Here is a 15,672-nt window from a genome sequence, read left to right on the forward strand (position 1 = left end):
ATTCAGGGAGTTATCATTGACCAGAAACTGAACTGGACTAGACAAAGCAGCCTGCTTGCTTGGCACCGCTTCCACAAACATTCACTCCCTCCACCACCGACGCACAGTGGCAGCAGTGTGTGTACCATCTACAAGATGCACTGTAGGAATTCACCAAGGCAGCACCTTCCAAATCCACAACTGCTACCATCTAGAAGGACAGGGGCAGCAGGCACATGGGAATCTGCTAACATGTACAGAAATACATAAATATATGGATGTATTCATGAGAACGTCCCCATTGAATAAAGATTATCCAGAACCATCCAAGGTTATTTTAGGTGACAATGGTCCCAGTGTTACAGATTTGCTGCTGGTCTGCAGATATCGCTGTCTCACCTTTTCAGGTTTTCAATTTTCAGTTACAAAGCTAAATAGATTTGAACCTAATGTGAATGGATTCTTTTGCTATTTCTCAATCTTCATCTCTAACAATTACAATGTCAAGCATTGTTTAATTGTTAAATAATTGTTTGAGTTACCCATCAACTGAATCCATGACACTGCATCTCATTACCTCATTAAATGATTTTATAAATTCATATGGACTAACTGTTAACAGAGATTGTTTTCGGATCAGAGTGAGCTCCTGCTCAAAATACACAAGTACCTCATTTCTGTAATGTTTAAACCACAGAAAGACCCAGCTTGGTGTGTCTCACTCTGTCAAATGGGACAAATTAGGCCCTGTAGGTTTACGCTTACATCATTCATAACAATGACTGTAATCTCTTCTGGCGGAAGATTGAGTTGGTTGGTTCCTCCTGTGAAATACTATCTCTGCAATTACACCAGGAAGAATTCACGGACACTGGTTGTTTGTTCTGTTTAATCCACTTTAAATCTGCCTCAGGACTCCATGTATTGTAATAGGCAATATAATTGCAACTGAATTCCCTCCCTGAACCTCTCCACCTCTCTTTCCTCCTTTAAGATACTGGTTAAAATCTACCTCAAGCTCTTGGCCGCAGGTCCTAATGAATCATTCTTTGGCACAGTGCCAGTATTTTAATGTCTGATTATGTTTCAGTGAAGCAAATTGGGGACACTTTACTATATTAAAGGTGCTCTATATGTACAATTTGTCATCATCCTTTTAATATTTTGCCTAACTGCTTGCTTTTGGAAAATAATTTTAGTTGTGGATAACTCGGTGTCTGACATTATCCATCTCTTCCCAATAGCTGATAGGACAGGGATTAGGGGGACACAGATTTAAGATTAGTTATGGCACAGTCGATGGTAAATGCTGAGTTGTTCAAATCCCAAAGGGAAACTTGAAACAACTGCCGCAACTTGTTTTGCAATTTGTATACATTTCGAGATGCGTGCCTTGAATTCAGTAGTAATAAGACCACCAAGTCTTATAGGTTTTTACAAAACTAGATTAAACATTTATTAATAGAAGAAATTACTTTAACTACATAAACAGATCTACAAATTACTACTATGATAACTTCTAAATCCCCTAGTTAATCTGACTCCCAGTTATGCATTCATTAAGGCAACAGTAAGACACACATTTTTAAAAGACCCAAGCAAAGTAAACAATACCCTGAACAGTCGAATTCAAAGTGAGTTGTCTTAACCTCAGTCTCTGAAAATAGCAGCTTGAGGCATAGATGCTGAAGGCTTTTCGCACTTGTCAGTTCTTAAAATGCCTACCTTTACACACAGCCTTCGATCCTTTGTACACAATTTCCCCTTTGAATGCAAATTCCCATTGTTTCACTATGTCTTTGGACTTTATCTTTCTGATAATAAAAATCTCTCATAGTACTAAGCTTTACCAGTAATCTTTGGGAAAAATGAACACATTAACTTCACCTGGCTAGGTGACACATTTCGCTCCCTCCTTTGAAAACAATCTAGCCTGGTTTATTTAAAAATGCAAATGTCTTTTTACACCTTACATTGTAAACTTCCCTCATGTTTACCATGTTTACATCAAAGCCTTCACACTAGCTGCCTTTAGTCCAATTAAGTCTCTCTCACACTCACACAGACACATATAGACACAGATACCACTACTTTACAATAAATTGCAATAACATTATGAGAATTATTATGTTTTCCTGACAGATTTTAGGCAAGAGATGCAGGGGGAATGTGAGGAGGAACTTTTTTACGCAGCGAGTGATATTGACCTGGAACTCTCTGCCTACAAGGATGGTGGAAGGGGAAACCATCAATGATTTCAAAAGGAAATTGGATGGGCACTTGAAGGAAATTAACCTACAGGGTTACACAGATCAAGCGGGGGAGTGGGACTGACTGGATGGCTCCAGAGGGAGCTGGCATGGACTCATTGGGCCAAATGGCCTCCTTCAACCAACTTTAGAATATTGTTTAAAGAGCAAATGTTTGAAGGAACCGAAATATGTTGCGAAAGAGTAAATTCACAAATGGTAGAAGCTTTAGGAATAAACAACAGGGGGAAATTTATTTCTAGATTTATTGCTATGGCCAGAATTTTCTAATGCCCCCCCCCCAGCCCCCCCTCCGCGCCCCCCTGCCCTCCCCTGCGCCCGCGCCTGCCCCCCCCCCCCGTGCCCCCCCCACCCCCACCCCACAGTGGGTTTCCCCACGGCAGGGCCAGAGAGCCATTGAAATCTCCGATCACATCGGGTGGGACCGGGAGATCTCACCGGTGTGAGGGACTGGAGAATTCCAGCCTGGGACTCTAGCTTCTAAAGGGATGTGAAACTGCAATTGATAATGACCAGATAATCTGTTTGTGACATTGGCTTGTGGGTTAGGCATTGAACAGGGAGAACTCACTTGATCTTCTTTGAAATAATGCTGTGGGACCTTTAGCATTCACCTGTGAGGCCACTGAGAATCTGATATGATAATGAAGATGGCTAAATCCAGCTGGTCTTTCAAGGTTGTTATTCGGAACCATTCCCCTGGAGAGACAAGTAGAAATATTGGTGATAATGATTGGCTGCAGGTATAAAGTAAGAAAGAAAAGTTTCTTTAATGGAATGGAAAGCGTGCTTCAAGGATGATTATACTTAAATTGACTGGAACTGAAGATACTGATACACTTCGTAAAGTAATTAAACTAATACAGACAGAAGTAAGAACCCTTGGTAAAAGTGCAATGATGCATGTTTAGGAGGTTGGGTTGCTGATTATGGTAATCAACTAGTTTGACTAATTTTAGAATATTGTTTAAGGGTCAAATATTTGAAGAATCCCAAAGATGGCGTCAAAGGTAGAAGCTTTAGGAATAAACAATAGTCCAAGGAATACTGCCGGGGAGAATATGGATCAAATCAGTCCCTCAGAAGGATGACTAGATTAACAATGCATTTGGAAGATTATCAAGCTAGGTCATAAAAGGAAGAGTGTGGCTTTCTTCATAAAAAGATGGGATAGGAAGATCTGGATAACCCAGATCTTTCGATGAGTGAAAAGATTTTGTGTGTTGCTGGAGAAGTCAGGAGTTGAAAGTTGGCGTCAGTCACAAGGAAGAGGACAAGGGAGTATTACAAACAGGTAAATAGGGACAACCAATTGGCTTGTGAAATTTCAAATGTTCATCTATTGGATTAAGGGATTTCAAATATCGACTCTTAGCTCTGAAGAAAGGTCATACGGACTCGAAACATTAACTCTGTTTCTCTCTCCCCAGATATTGCTGAGCTTTTCCAGCATTTCCTGTTTTTATTTCAGATTTCCAGCATCCACAGTATTTTGCTTTTATCAAATATCCACTAGATGTGTGTGTGGGCTGGGGTCTGGTTTCAATTATCGGCCAATGGCTGTTTTGTATTGGGACAGGAAGCTGAGGTGGAGGAAGTTATTTGGAGTATTTCTCATTGGTTAAACAATGGTACAGGAGAACATTAGCATTTCTTGGATTTATTTCTATCTTAGAGCCTGAGGTGCAACTAGATCTTGGTGCGGGGTAAAAATCTGGGTAATAGTGATCATTGTAGCATTATCAGTAAGCTAATGAGCTATATTGTAACAGAGGAATAACAGGAGAGGAAATGTAAACATGAAGAAAGATTTGGGAGTTTGGCATGGGGTTAGTATTGTGCAGTCATCAATCCAATAGAGAGAGAAAGTTGATTCTTTAATTAAAAAAGGGAGCAGCTGTGTATAGATTCCCAGGCAATGGATAAAGGTGGAGCTGAAGTGAAATTTGGACAAAGAAGATTTGAAGCAAGTAAGTTTAAAAAAAGACATTGTGCAACTTGCAGAAGGTTAAATAGTATAGCAGTTAGAAACAGAAAATGAAGTTTAACAAAAGCTGAAAACAGTATAAGAAAGTCTAAGATGAAAACACTTGGGGGCAAATTTTGAGCTTAATGAAGAATTATTTTGCAGTGATGTTCAGGAGGCAGTGATTAATTTAGAACCAGAAAATGGAACTTTGTGATAGATTACAAATCACAGAAGGAAATGATAAGTAAGTTAAATAAATATTTGCATCTACTGAAAGCAATAGAACAATCCCAGTTTAATAGATGTTTAGTCATAATTAGTCAAATTTCAGCAAAACATGTTGTATGACATGGCAGATGATGTGTGCCAGGTGGACCAAATCCACCAGGGAAATTTGGTCACGCTATCACAATGGCTTTTGCGATTTGTATTTATTATATGAAGATGTGAGCACCGATTTTAGAAGTAATGAGTCCACAAAGACCTTTAGAGATTTAAAAAATTAAGTTAAAATATTTATTAACAAAAGATTTAAAGCACATACATAAGAGTTCAATTACTACTATAACAAACCCTAAAATTCCTAATTGACCTGACTCCCAGTCACACACCCCTTTTAAGGCAACAGTCCAAAATAGATTTTAAATTTAAAACAAAACCAGCAAGTTAATACAGTACCTACTTGACAGTGGAATTCCAAATGGATTCCCTACCTTCAGTTACTTTACATAGCAGACTTATGCACAAATGGCTGGAGGTTTCTTGAAGGCTATTTCACACACTCTTGTTAGATCGTACATGGCCCTCGCCTCACAATGCCTTTCATTCTTCTTTATTTTTGTTTCTCTCTCTTTAATATGTAAATTCTATTGTCCCATACGTCTTTGAAACTGTATCTTCCTCATAATATAAAAAACTTCCTTGTTGCCAATATTGTTAGTAACCTTTGGGAAAAATAAACACACTCCTTAGCCTTGCTTATCTGGCTAGTTGTAAACAGGCTAATATCCCTTTGAAATCCAACAATCCATTCATTTATCTAAAATACAAATTCCCTTCATGTCTTACATGCTAAGACAGCATCCATGTTTACTCATTAGCATTTCAAGCACATTTCTACACATAGCTTCTTTTGATGATTTCAAGCTTATAGTCTACGTGACTCCAGATGTAATTAAATCACATAGACAGAACCACCTATATAAATAGTAAGATAAAAGATAAAATACTGTGGATGCTGGAAATTTGAAACAATAACAGAAAATGCTGGAAAAGCTGAGCAGGTCTGACAGCATCTGTGGGAGAGAAACAGAGTTACAGAGTTGACGTTTCGAGTCTGTATGACCCTTCTTCAGAGCTGAAGGGAAGTAGAAATGTGATGAAATTTATACTGTTTAAGGGGGGGTAGAGCAGGTGAAGCAGGCCCCCCCTTAAACAGTATAAATTTTGAAATTGACTGCTTGCCCCTACAACCACCGCACCCCCCAACTTATCTCCCCCCACCCCAACCCCCCCCCCCCAACCTTAAACCAGCTTATATTTCACCCCTCCCCTAACTTTACTCAGTTCTGCCGAAGGGTCATGAGGACTCGAAACGTCAACTCTTTTCTTCTCCGCCGATGCTGCCAGACCTGCTGAGTTTTTCTAGCATTTTCTGTTATTGTTTCAGAACCACTGATACTTAAACCTTACACACCCATAAACCTACTTTACAATAAACCAGAAAAAAATTATGAAAATTATTATACTTCCGTCACACATGAGACGCTGTTAAAACTTCAGGATGCCGTGTTAATTGTTCTATTAAAAAGAAAGATGTTATCCACAGTGCTGTAGAATCTTATTATTTCTATCTTGGAATGGTTAAAGGATTGGTCCCGGCTGGAGTATTATGTCCGATTCTAGCCACTGAGCGTGACATCCTTGGAGAGGGTCCAAAGGAGACTTACTAGAATAGGGATGAGGGGCCCTAATTAAGTGCAGAAACTGTGATTGTTCTCCTTGCAGTTCTGATAGAGTCAATATAAACAGGTTCCAAGAGTAACTTTCTAAAGGGAATTCAATAAATGCTTGAAGGAGAACAGATTGTAGGTGTATGGAGAAGGAACAGGTGACTGGGATTAATTGGATCACTCTTTCAAAGAGTCGTCATGATAACAATGGTCTCCAGAACTGTTTGATTAATTATTATTCAGTGTGTGAGGAATTGATTGATATTTTGATTGAGTTTGTTTCTTGTGGATTGGAAGGTAGCACCTGCGGTGTTGAAATTGAAACAAAACGAAATTGGACCCATAAACTGATTTATTTAACTCCCGTTTAGAACAGATACTAGATAAAGTATAAAATGTTATAAGCAAGTACTTGGAGCACAGCACCATTTTTGGAGGATACCCCATATGTCTCTGGGAAGCGCAAGTCACGTCTCATTAAGTTGATTGAGTTGGGCAATTGTATGACCCCCCCAAGGACTGCCCATTATTCTACTTGCAATAATCTTCTCGCTGGATTAACTGTACTTTTGTATTATATTGCACTCTCTTCGGAAATGACAGAATATTAAACGAGGGCAAGGAAATTGACCAAAATATTTATTTACAATTCAATGGAACCGTGAAGCATAAATTATTTGGCAAATACTATTGAGCATGGCTTTAAACAACATTATGTGGCCTGTAGTTGGGTTATTTGTACTTTTTGAGATGCATCTTTGGATAAGAATAAGCTTTTAAGGCCATTTTGCTGCAGCCCCTAGCCAAGCTGTTCCAGTACAGCTACAACACTGGCATCTACCCGGCTATGTGGAAAATTGCCCAGGTATGTCCTGTACCCAAAAAGCAGGACAAATCCAACTCGGCCAATTACCGCCCCATCAGTCTACTCTCCATCATCAGTAAAGTAATGGAAGGGGTAATCAACAGTGCTATCAAGCAGCACTTGCTTAGCAATAACCTGCTCACTGATGCCCAGTTTGGGTTCCACCAGGGCCACTCAGCTCCTGGCCTCATTACAGCCTTGGTTCAAACATGGACAAAAGAGCTGAATTCGAGAAGTGAGGTGAGAGTGACTGACCTTGACTTCAAGGCTGCTACTGACCAAGTGTGGCATCAAAGAACCTTAGTAAAACTGGAATCAATGACGATCAGGGATGAAAAATCTCCAAGAGTTAGAGTCATACCTAGCACAAAGGAAGATGGTTGTGATTTTTGGAGGTCAGTCACATCAGCTCCAGGATATCACTGCAGGAGTTCCTCAGGGTAGTGTCCTCAGCCCAACCATCTTCAGCTGCTTCATCAATGACCTTCCTTCCATCGTAAGGTCAGAAGTGAGGATGTCCACTGATGATTGCACAATTTTCAGCACCATTCACGACTCCTCAGATACTGAAGCAGACCATGTCCAAATGCAGCAAGACCTGGACAATATCCAGGCTTGGGCTGACAAGTGACAAGTAACATTCATGCCACACAAGTGCCAGGCAATGACCATCCTCAACAAGAGAGTGTCGAACCACAGCCCCTTAACATTCAATGGCGTTACCATCACTGAATCCCCCACTATCAACATCCTGGAGATTACCATTGACCAAAAACTGAACTGGACTAGCCATATAAATACTGTGGCTACAAGAGCAGGTCAGAGGCTAGGAATCATGTGACAAGTAACTCACCTCCTGACTCCCCAAAGCCTGTCCACCATCTACAAGGCACAAGTCAGGAGTGTGATGGAACACTCCCCACTTGCCTGGATGAGTGCAGCTCCAACAACACTGAAGAAGCTGGACACCATCCAGGACAAAGCAGCCTGCTTGATTGGCACCACATCCACAAACATTCACTCCCTCCAGCAGCAACGCACAGTAGCAGCAGTGTATACCATCTACAAGATGCACAGCTGTAATTCACCAAGACTTCTTAGACAGCACCTTCCAAACCCACGACCACTATCATCTAGAAGGATAAGGGCAGCAGATAGATGGGAACACCACCACCTGGAAGTTCCCCTTCAAGTCACTCACCATCCTGACTTGGAAATATATCGCTGTTCCTTCTCTGTCGCTGGGTCAAAATCCTGGAACTCCCTCCCTAACAGCACTGTGGGTGTACCTACACCACATGGACTACAGAGGTTCAAGAAGGCAGCTCACCACCACCTTCTCAAGGGCAATTAGGGATGGGCAATAAATGCTGGGCCCAGCCAGCGAAGCCCACATCCCGCGAATGAATTAAACAAAAAAATTGAATTTGACCGTTAATTTAATAAGGGCATTAGAAAAGAATTCCTTCAGGTTGGTTAAAAGTGATGGGCAGAATCGTCCCAGATTTGCACTAAGTGTGGTAGGGGTGGGTAAAATGACATATTGTCCCAAACCCGGCACATTAATTAAGTACTTCTGGGAAACATGCCGTTTCCATGGCGGGTGGACTGTCATTGACCCACCCACCATCACCCTGCAGCTGCATCATGCCAGGCACCATATCTGAAGTCCAGGTGCAACCACACATCTCAGTGCTTCCAGACCACCGCTGCTGCATGGAAGACATGGCCCTGAAACTGAAGGAGACTGCAGTCCCCAGGTTCAGTGACGCGTCTCTCCTGCACCTTTTGGAGTTCTTTGAGCTCCCCTCAAGTTGCAGGCCGCCGATTGCACGCCTTTTATGAAACACACCGGCGTGCTGATGTGGATGGACGATCCGGTGGGAGCAGACCATTCCGGGCTTGATGATGATGTATGACAATGAGGTTCCCAACGTCCAATGGCGGGAAATGCGGCCCACCATCGGCGAACTGAGCGGACGATCGCAAACTGGTTTCCCGCCATCGTAAAATCAATTGTGCCACATTGTCCACTCACCCCACCAATCACGCCCGACACCAGTGGACACAGAAAATCCCACCTGATATTTTTTAGGATTTCTCACTTTTTTCATTGTATATCTGTTTGCAGATCTTTTACTGTCATATATTTTAGCACAAACTGCAATATTTTAGTGGACTGATCAACAGTTTATCATTTTTGGAAGAGATCAATGACATTTTCTTTTTGAGCCCCTAATCCAGGCAGGTATTCCAGTGCAGTACTGAGGGAGTGCTGCACTGTCAAAGGTGTCATCTTTCAGATCAGACATTAAACTAAGGCCCTGTCTGCCCTTTCAGGTCAATATAATAGATCCTACGGCCACTATTTTGAAGAAGAGCAGGGGAGTTATCCTCAGTGTCCTGGACACATCTGGTCATTATTATATTTCTGTTTGTGGGATCTTGCTGTGTGCAGATTGGCTGCCGCATTTCCTATAGTGACGACAAGTATTTAAATGGGTGTCAAGTACTGAGGCTGTGAAAGGTGCTATAGGAATGCAGATCTTCCTCTTTGGTTAGGTTTGGGTTTTAGTTTAACATCTGAATCATTTTTAGCACCTCTGGCAGTATTAGTCCTTCAGTACTGAGCTGAACCATCATCCAATTCAGTTAAATCTGGCTCCGGAATGATAATGAGCCAATTTGATAGTTGTACAATTGTAGACCCTATTTTCACTGAGCCAAGGCCAAGGAGCTAAATTCAGTTAGGCAAAGAAAGTGATCTCACTGAACACAGAAGGATATTATGTAGGTGCAGCAAGCAGTAAAGGCGGCAAAGGGTGCATGGTCTTTTATAAGGTGTTGGTACAAGAATAAGAAAATCTTGCTGCAATTACATAGCGTCATGATGAATACTGGAGTAGTGTGTGTAGTTTTGGTCGTCTTATCTAAGGAAGAAAATACTTGCTTTAGAGGGGGTACAATAGGTTGATAAGTTCTGTTGAAGAGTCAGACAGACTCGAAACGTTAACTGTGTTCCTCTCCGCAGATGCTACCAGACCTGCTGAGTTTTTCCGGGTATTTTTATTTTTGTTTTGGATTTCCAGCATCCGCAGTTTTTTTTGCTTTTATTTCAATAGGTTGATTCTGGGTTGCCCTGTGATGAGAGAGTGAGTAGAATGGATCCACATTCTCTGGAGTTGAGAAGAATAAGAGATGGTCTCACTGAAATATAAGATTCTGAGGAGGGTTGGTATGTATCCTGGGCGGCTGTATACCCTGGTGGAGTGTCTAAAATTAGGGGTCATAGTCTCAGGATAAGGGGTCAGTCATTTCAGACTGTGTTAGGCTTTAGCTGAGTGTATTCAAGACTGAGATCAATAGATTTTTTAGGCTCCAAGAGAATCAAAGGATATGGTGATCAAGTGGGCAAGTCAAGTTGAGGTCAAGGATCAGCTATGATCTTAAGAATGGTGGAGCAGGTTTAAGCAACCCCATGGTATATTACTGCTCTTATGTTAATCTGAATCTGTGTGAAAGGCTGTTATTTAAAAACAGCTTTTATTCTGTCATGTGTAGGTTCTTTTATGAAAGCTGAGCCTCCTTAAAAGATATGTTGACAAAACAGAAATATACATCCGACTGGAATACCTCACAGAATGTGAGGACCATCCATTTGACAGCTGGTTGGAATGGAGTCCAACAGGAAAGGAGGAAAAGCTGCATTTGTGTAGTGCCTTTCATGACCTTAGGATACCACAAAGTGCTTCACCCCACCCCAGTGAAGCACTTTATGAAATGTGGTTACTGTTGTAAAGCAGGAAGTGTGGTATTTAATGTGCACAGCAAGCTCCCACAAACAGCAAGGTGATAATGAGCAGATAATCTGTTTAGTGGCGTTGGTTGAGGGCTAGATGTTGGCCAGAACACTGAGGAGAGCACCAAGGGAGACTATGATGAATAACAGGAAGGAGAATTTGATTCTAGATCAGATATCAATATAATCTAATTACGATGGGGCCTCACCCCTCCCTATCTCAATCTTCTCCAGCTCCCAGCTCGCTGAGATTTCTGTGTTCATCTGTTTCTGGCCTCTTGAGCATTTCTGTTTCTCATTGTTCCACCATTGATGGCTGTGACTTTAGCAGCTTGGACCCCAGGCTCTGGAATTCCCTCCCCACGCCTCTCTGCCCCTCTACTTCACTTTCCTCTTTCAGACATTCCTACTCCTTTGACTAAATTTTGGTCATCGGATCTAATGGGCCTGAGCTTCCGCAGAGTGGCAGTCAGAGTTGGATTGCCGCTCTGCTCCGACTTCCTTACCTGAAATATTTTTCATTCCTGTCTCGCCCGACCTTCCAACTCAGGCCGGGCAGGATCTGGGCAATGCAGTACATCCCTGGGGCCAAGCCCTCCTTTTCACTGCACTCGCTGACAGGCCGTGGGGTTGGGGGTGTGGTTGGGGGGTGAGGGTGGGGGTTGGGTCAGGTGGTGCCTCAGGGGGAGGGTTGTGTGGAGTCTCAGGGTGAGGGGTGTCGGGTCGGGTCTTGAGGGGGCAGTCTGGTCGGGTTGTCCCTGTGGGGGTGTTATCAGGTAGGGCCTCTGAGGGGTGGGGGGGCTGATCTGGGTAGAGCCCCAGGGGTTGGGGGGGCGGGGGGTGGATGGTGTTGGTGAAAGTCGGGCCTTGGGGGTAGTCTTGATTGGGGGAGGGGAGAAAGAGTCCCGAGGGGGGGAATCTCATGGGGATGTGGAGCCCCCGTGGGTGATATAGTTGTGGATTGGGGGGGTTGGTGTGGGTTTGCACAATACTTACCCAGAAGCTATAAGTGGTTTTAGTTCTTCCAACTTTTCCTGGATAACAATTGATGTAACCCAGTCAGGACCATCTGAAGGATGGTGCCCCATCCCCACCCCCTCCCCCCGCCCCCTCCCCCACCCCACCCCCAACCCCACTCCCACCCCCACCCCCACCCCCAAACCTGCCCCCACCCCCTTCCCCGCCCCCACCCCCGCCCTCACCCCCAACCCCACCCCCAAACCTGCCCCCACCCCCTCCCCCACCCTCGCCCCCGCCCCCGCCCCCACCCCCGCCACCCCCACCCCTGCCCCCTCCCCCTCCCCCGCCCCCACCCCCGCCACTCTGGAAAGTTCCTAGGTAAGGGATTGCACAGCAATTGCCCAGAAGTGCAAACTTTCCCTGCTCTGGGGGTTTCCCAGTGCATCTTTGGGATACCCCTTCCTCCCCCCGATGCATTTCCCTGGAGCTGGGAAGTTCCAGCCCATATCTCCTTGTGTAACTCAGTGTCGTACTGTGTTTGATAATGCTCCTGTGAAGAGCTCTGGGACATTTAATTACATTAAAGGTGCTATATAAATGTAAGTAGTTGTTGTTTTGTTATTTTTTGTTCCCTATTAAATGACCTCCATGTTGAGAAACTTTGCCACAGGCAAACTCCAGACACTCGTGATCTTTATTCCTCCCTCTTGCCCTTTCCATGTGCTCCATTATGTATGTAATCCATTTAGATGTCCTGGCTGTCTAAAACTGTTAATTTAATAAATTAAACTGGGAGCAAGGTACACGATGAATTTGTAAGTTAGATCGGATTCTCATTCATGCTGCCAGAGTTAACACCCCCGCCTCCCATCTCAAGGCTTTGAGTAAACATCCTGGAGTGAACATGTTAAGTGTAGGTTGCTGGCTGGTCAAAGGTGATGCACTCAAACAGATCGGAGTGAAACATCTGCAGTTTCTTCTTACTTTGAGGAATGTCATTTGGAGCAGTTTTGGAAAAAGAGTAACTTTTGGACGTGGCCTTTCCTGATGTGTTGACTGTGTAGATTGTCCCTCCTTTCAGTCAGTCACCGATCATGTGATATACAATGGGGGCTTCGATCAATGAGCCCTCAGCATGGCAATCCGGCGGGGGGCAGAGTTTTTCAGGTGAGGGATGGGGTCTAGGTGCAAGTACTCCCAGATATCTCCATGATAAAGTTTCACTGTTTCTTTATGATACCTGCCTGCTCCATCGAGTCATCTCATTTGGCAATGAGGATGGGATCAACCTCGATTCTGCACCTCACCCTGTTACTGTGAGTGGATCGAATTTTAAGAACCACTCACTAGTCCTGCCGCTGTTTGGGAGAATGGTCCCAGATGTTAATATTGAAGATTGGAGCCAGTACGTTGAGCGTCTCGGATTTTACTTTGCAGCAAATGAAATAACCGCTGAAGAAAAGTGGGAAGCGACCCTCTTAAGGGTCTGCGGCAGTAAAACATACAACCTGATTCACAATCTGACTGCCCCAAACCCGCCCAATTCCAAATCACGTGGCGAATTCGTAGACCTAGTGAAAACACTTCCAGCCAAAGCTGTCCGTGATAATGCAACACTTTAAATTCAATTGAAGAGTTCATGCCTCGGGGAGAGTCCATCGTAACCAATGTGGCTAGCCTCAAGCAGTTAACGGAATACTGCCACTTTGGGGACACGTTAAATGATATGCTGTGGAACTGGCTGGTATGTGGAGCCAAGGACGACATCATACAGTGCCACTTGCTTGCCAAAATCGATATCGACTTTGAGTGTGTCCTAGAAATCTCCCTCACCGTGGAAAACGCTGTGAGAGTCTCGCAGGTTTCGCAACACATGGATAATGGCGCCGTACTTCATGTGGAGCAGGGACCTGCCGCTGAGTGTGGTGCAAAAACCAGACCTGCAGAATTAAAGTGTGATTCAACAGCCACTGTGAGAAACATTAAGAAACCTAACAGAAACACTTCATCACCGGTTTCAAGGCAAAATTGTTGTAGATGTGGAGGTGACCACGGAGCAGATACCTGTAAACTCAGAGAGGCAGAATGTTGTTACTGTCACAAGAAGGGACATGTGGTTAGGCAATGCAGGACAAAGGTGAGGCAGCCTGCAAGACAGCAAACAAACGGGATCGAGTTTGCGGGTATAGCAAAGGCTGAAGCTGCTGATATTGATGTGTACTCCCTGTATAATGTAACTGCTGTGAAAACTGAGCCTATTGCTGTGACAGTAAAAGTAAATGAGAAGCCACTGTGTATGGAAGTGGATACTGGTGCCCCCAACTACAGTGGGAGAGGAGCACACTTTCAGGTACCTTGATGAAGGAAGACAGCCAATAAACTTGAAGCAGACAACTGCTAAGTTAAGAACTTACATGGGAGAATCTATTCAAGTCAAGGGCATTGCCACTGTCCCAGTCTGTTACAAGCAATGGACACACAACGGCCTGTGACAATTGTAAAAGCGGAGGGACCCAGTCTTTTAGGTCAAGATTGACAACAGAAGATAAAACTTCGCTGGTCTGAGATATTTCACCTAAAACCAGATGGAATTCCAGAAATTATGAAGAAATACAAGGTGATTTTTTGGGATGAATGAGGAAAGTTGAAAGGCATACATGCCTAGATATATGTCGCTCCCCAGGCAACACCGTGTTTCTTCAAGGCCAGAGCCTACATGGGCGACATTTCCCCATTGTGTCAGGCCATAAACCATTAACAAGATTATTCAGTGAGGTCAAGGCCACTCCGCCAATAGCATCAGCAAGAATGCAACACTGGGCTCTGACATTATCTCCGTATGAGCATACGTTTATGTACCGTCCTGGCCAACACATTGCAAATGCAGATGCACTCAGTCATCTCCTGTTACCAGAAAGTATTGTAAATACTCCGTTCCACAAGGATTAGCGCTATTATTGAATTTCTTAAGATTCTTCACCTGTGTGTACGAAACAAATTAGAAATTGGATGAACAGAGATCCAATATTGTCAAAAGTCAGAGACTTTGTTTTACAAGGATGGCCAAACTCATCTGTATCTGAAGAATTGAACAAAGAACAAAGAACAAAGAAAATTGAGACCATTCCATATCAGAAACACGGAATTAAGTTGTCAAGATGGAGATTTTTTGTGCGGTTCAAGAGTTGTGGCCCCATCACAAAGTAGAGTGCTGCTCTTGTCAGAGCTTCACAGTGTGCATCCAGACATATCGAAGATGACAATGCTTGTGTGAAGCTATGTCTGATGGCCATTGACATTGAGAGCATGGTCAAGCACTGTCTCCACTGTCAGCAACAACAGGAGTTGCCTGTTTCAGCTCCACTGCACCGTGGGAGTGGCCTGGTCAACCCTGGGTTCCACCACATCTCGATTATGTAGGACCATTCGTAGGTACCATGTTCTTGTTATTTATAGATGCACATTCAAAATGGATGGATGTATACAAAGTCAAATTGCCAGCGTTGAACGCAACTATTAAGAAACTACGTCAGTGTTTCAGCACACACGGCCTACCTGAAATTGTCATTTCTGATAATGGTACAGCCTTTACCAGCACCGAGTTACAGAAATTTATGGATCTGAATGGAATCCGCCACATAAAGACAGCTCCTTGGTATCCCCCATCGAATGGTCTAGCCAAGAGGGCTGTACAAACTTTTAAGCCTGGTATGAGAAAATTATCGGAAGGCTCTCCGGAATCTCGACTTTCCCGGTTTCTCTTCAGTTATTGTACAACGCCACATTTAACTACGGGTTCAACACCATCGGAGTTATTAATGAAACGCTGTCTGCGTACATGTTTACACTTGATGTTTCCAAATTTAGAGGGGAAGGTA

The sequence above is a fragment of the Cetorhinus maximus genome, chromosome 22 (genome assembly GCF_964194155.1).
Source record: "Cetorhinus maximus chromosome 22, sCetMax3.hap1.1, whole genome shotgun sequence".
In the NCBI taxonomy this organism is placed as follows: Eukaryota; Metazoa; Chordata; class Chondrichthyes; order Lamniformes; family Cetorhinidae; genus Cetorhinus; species Cetorhinus maximus.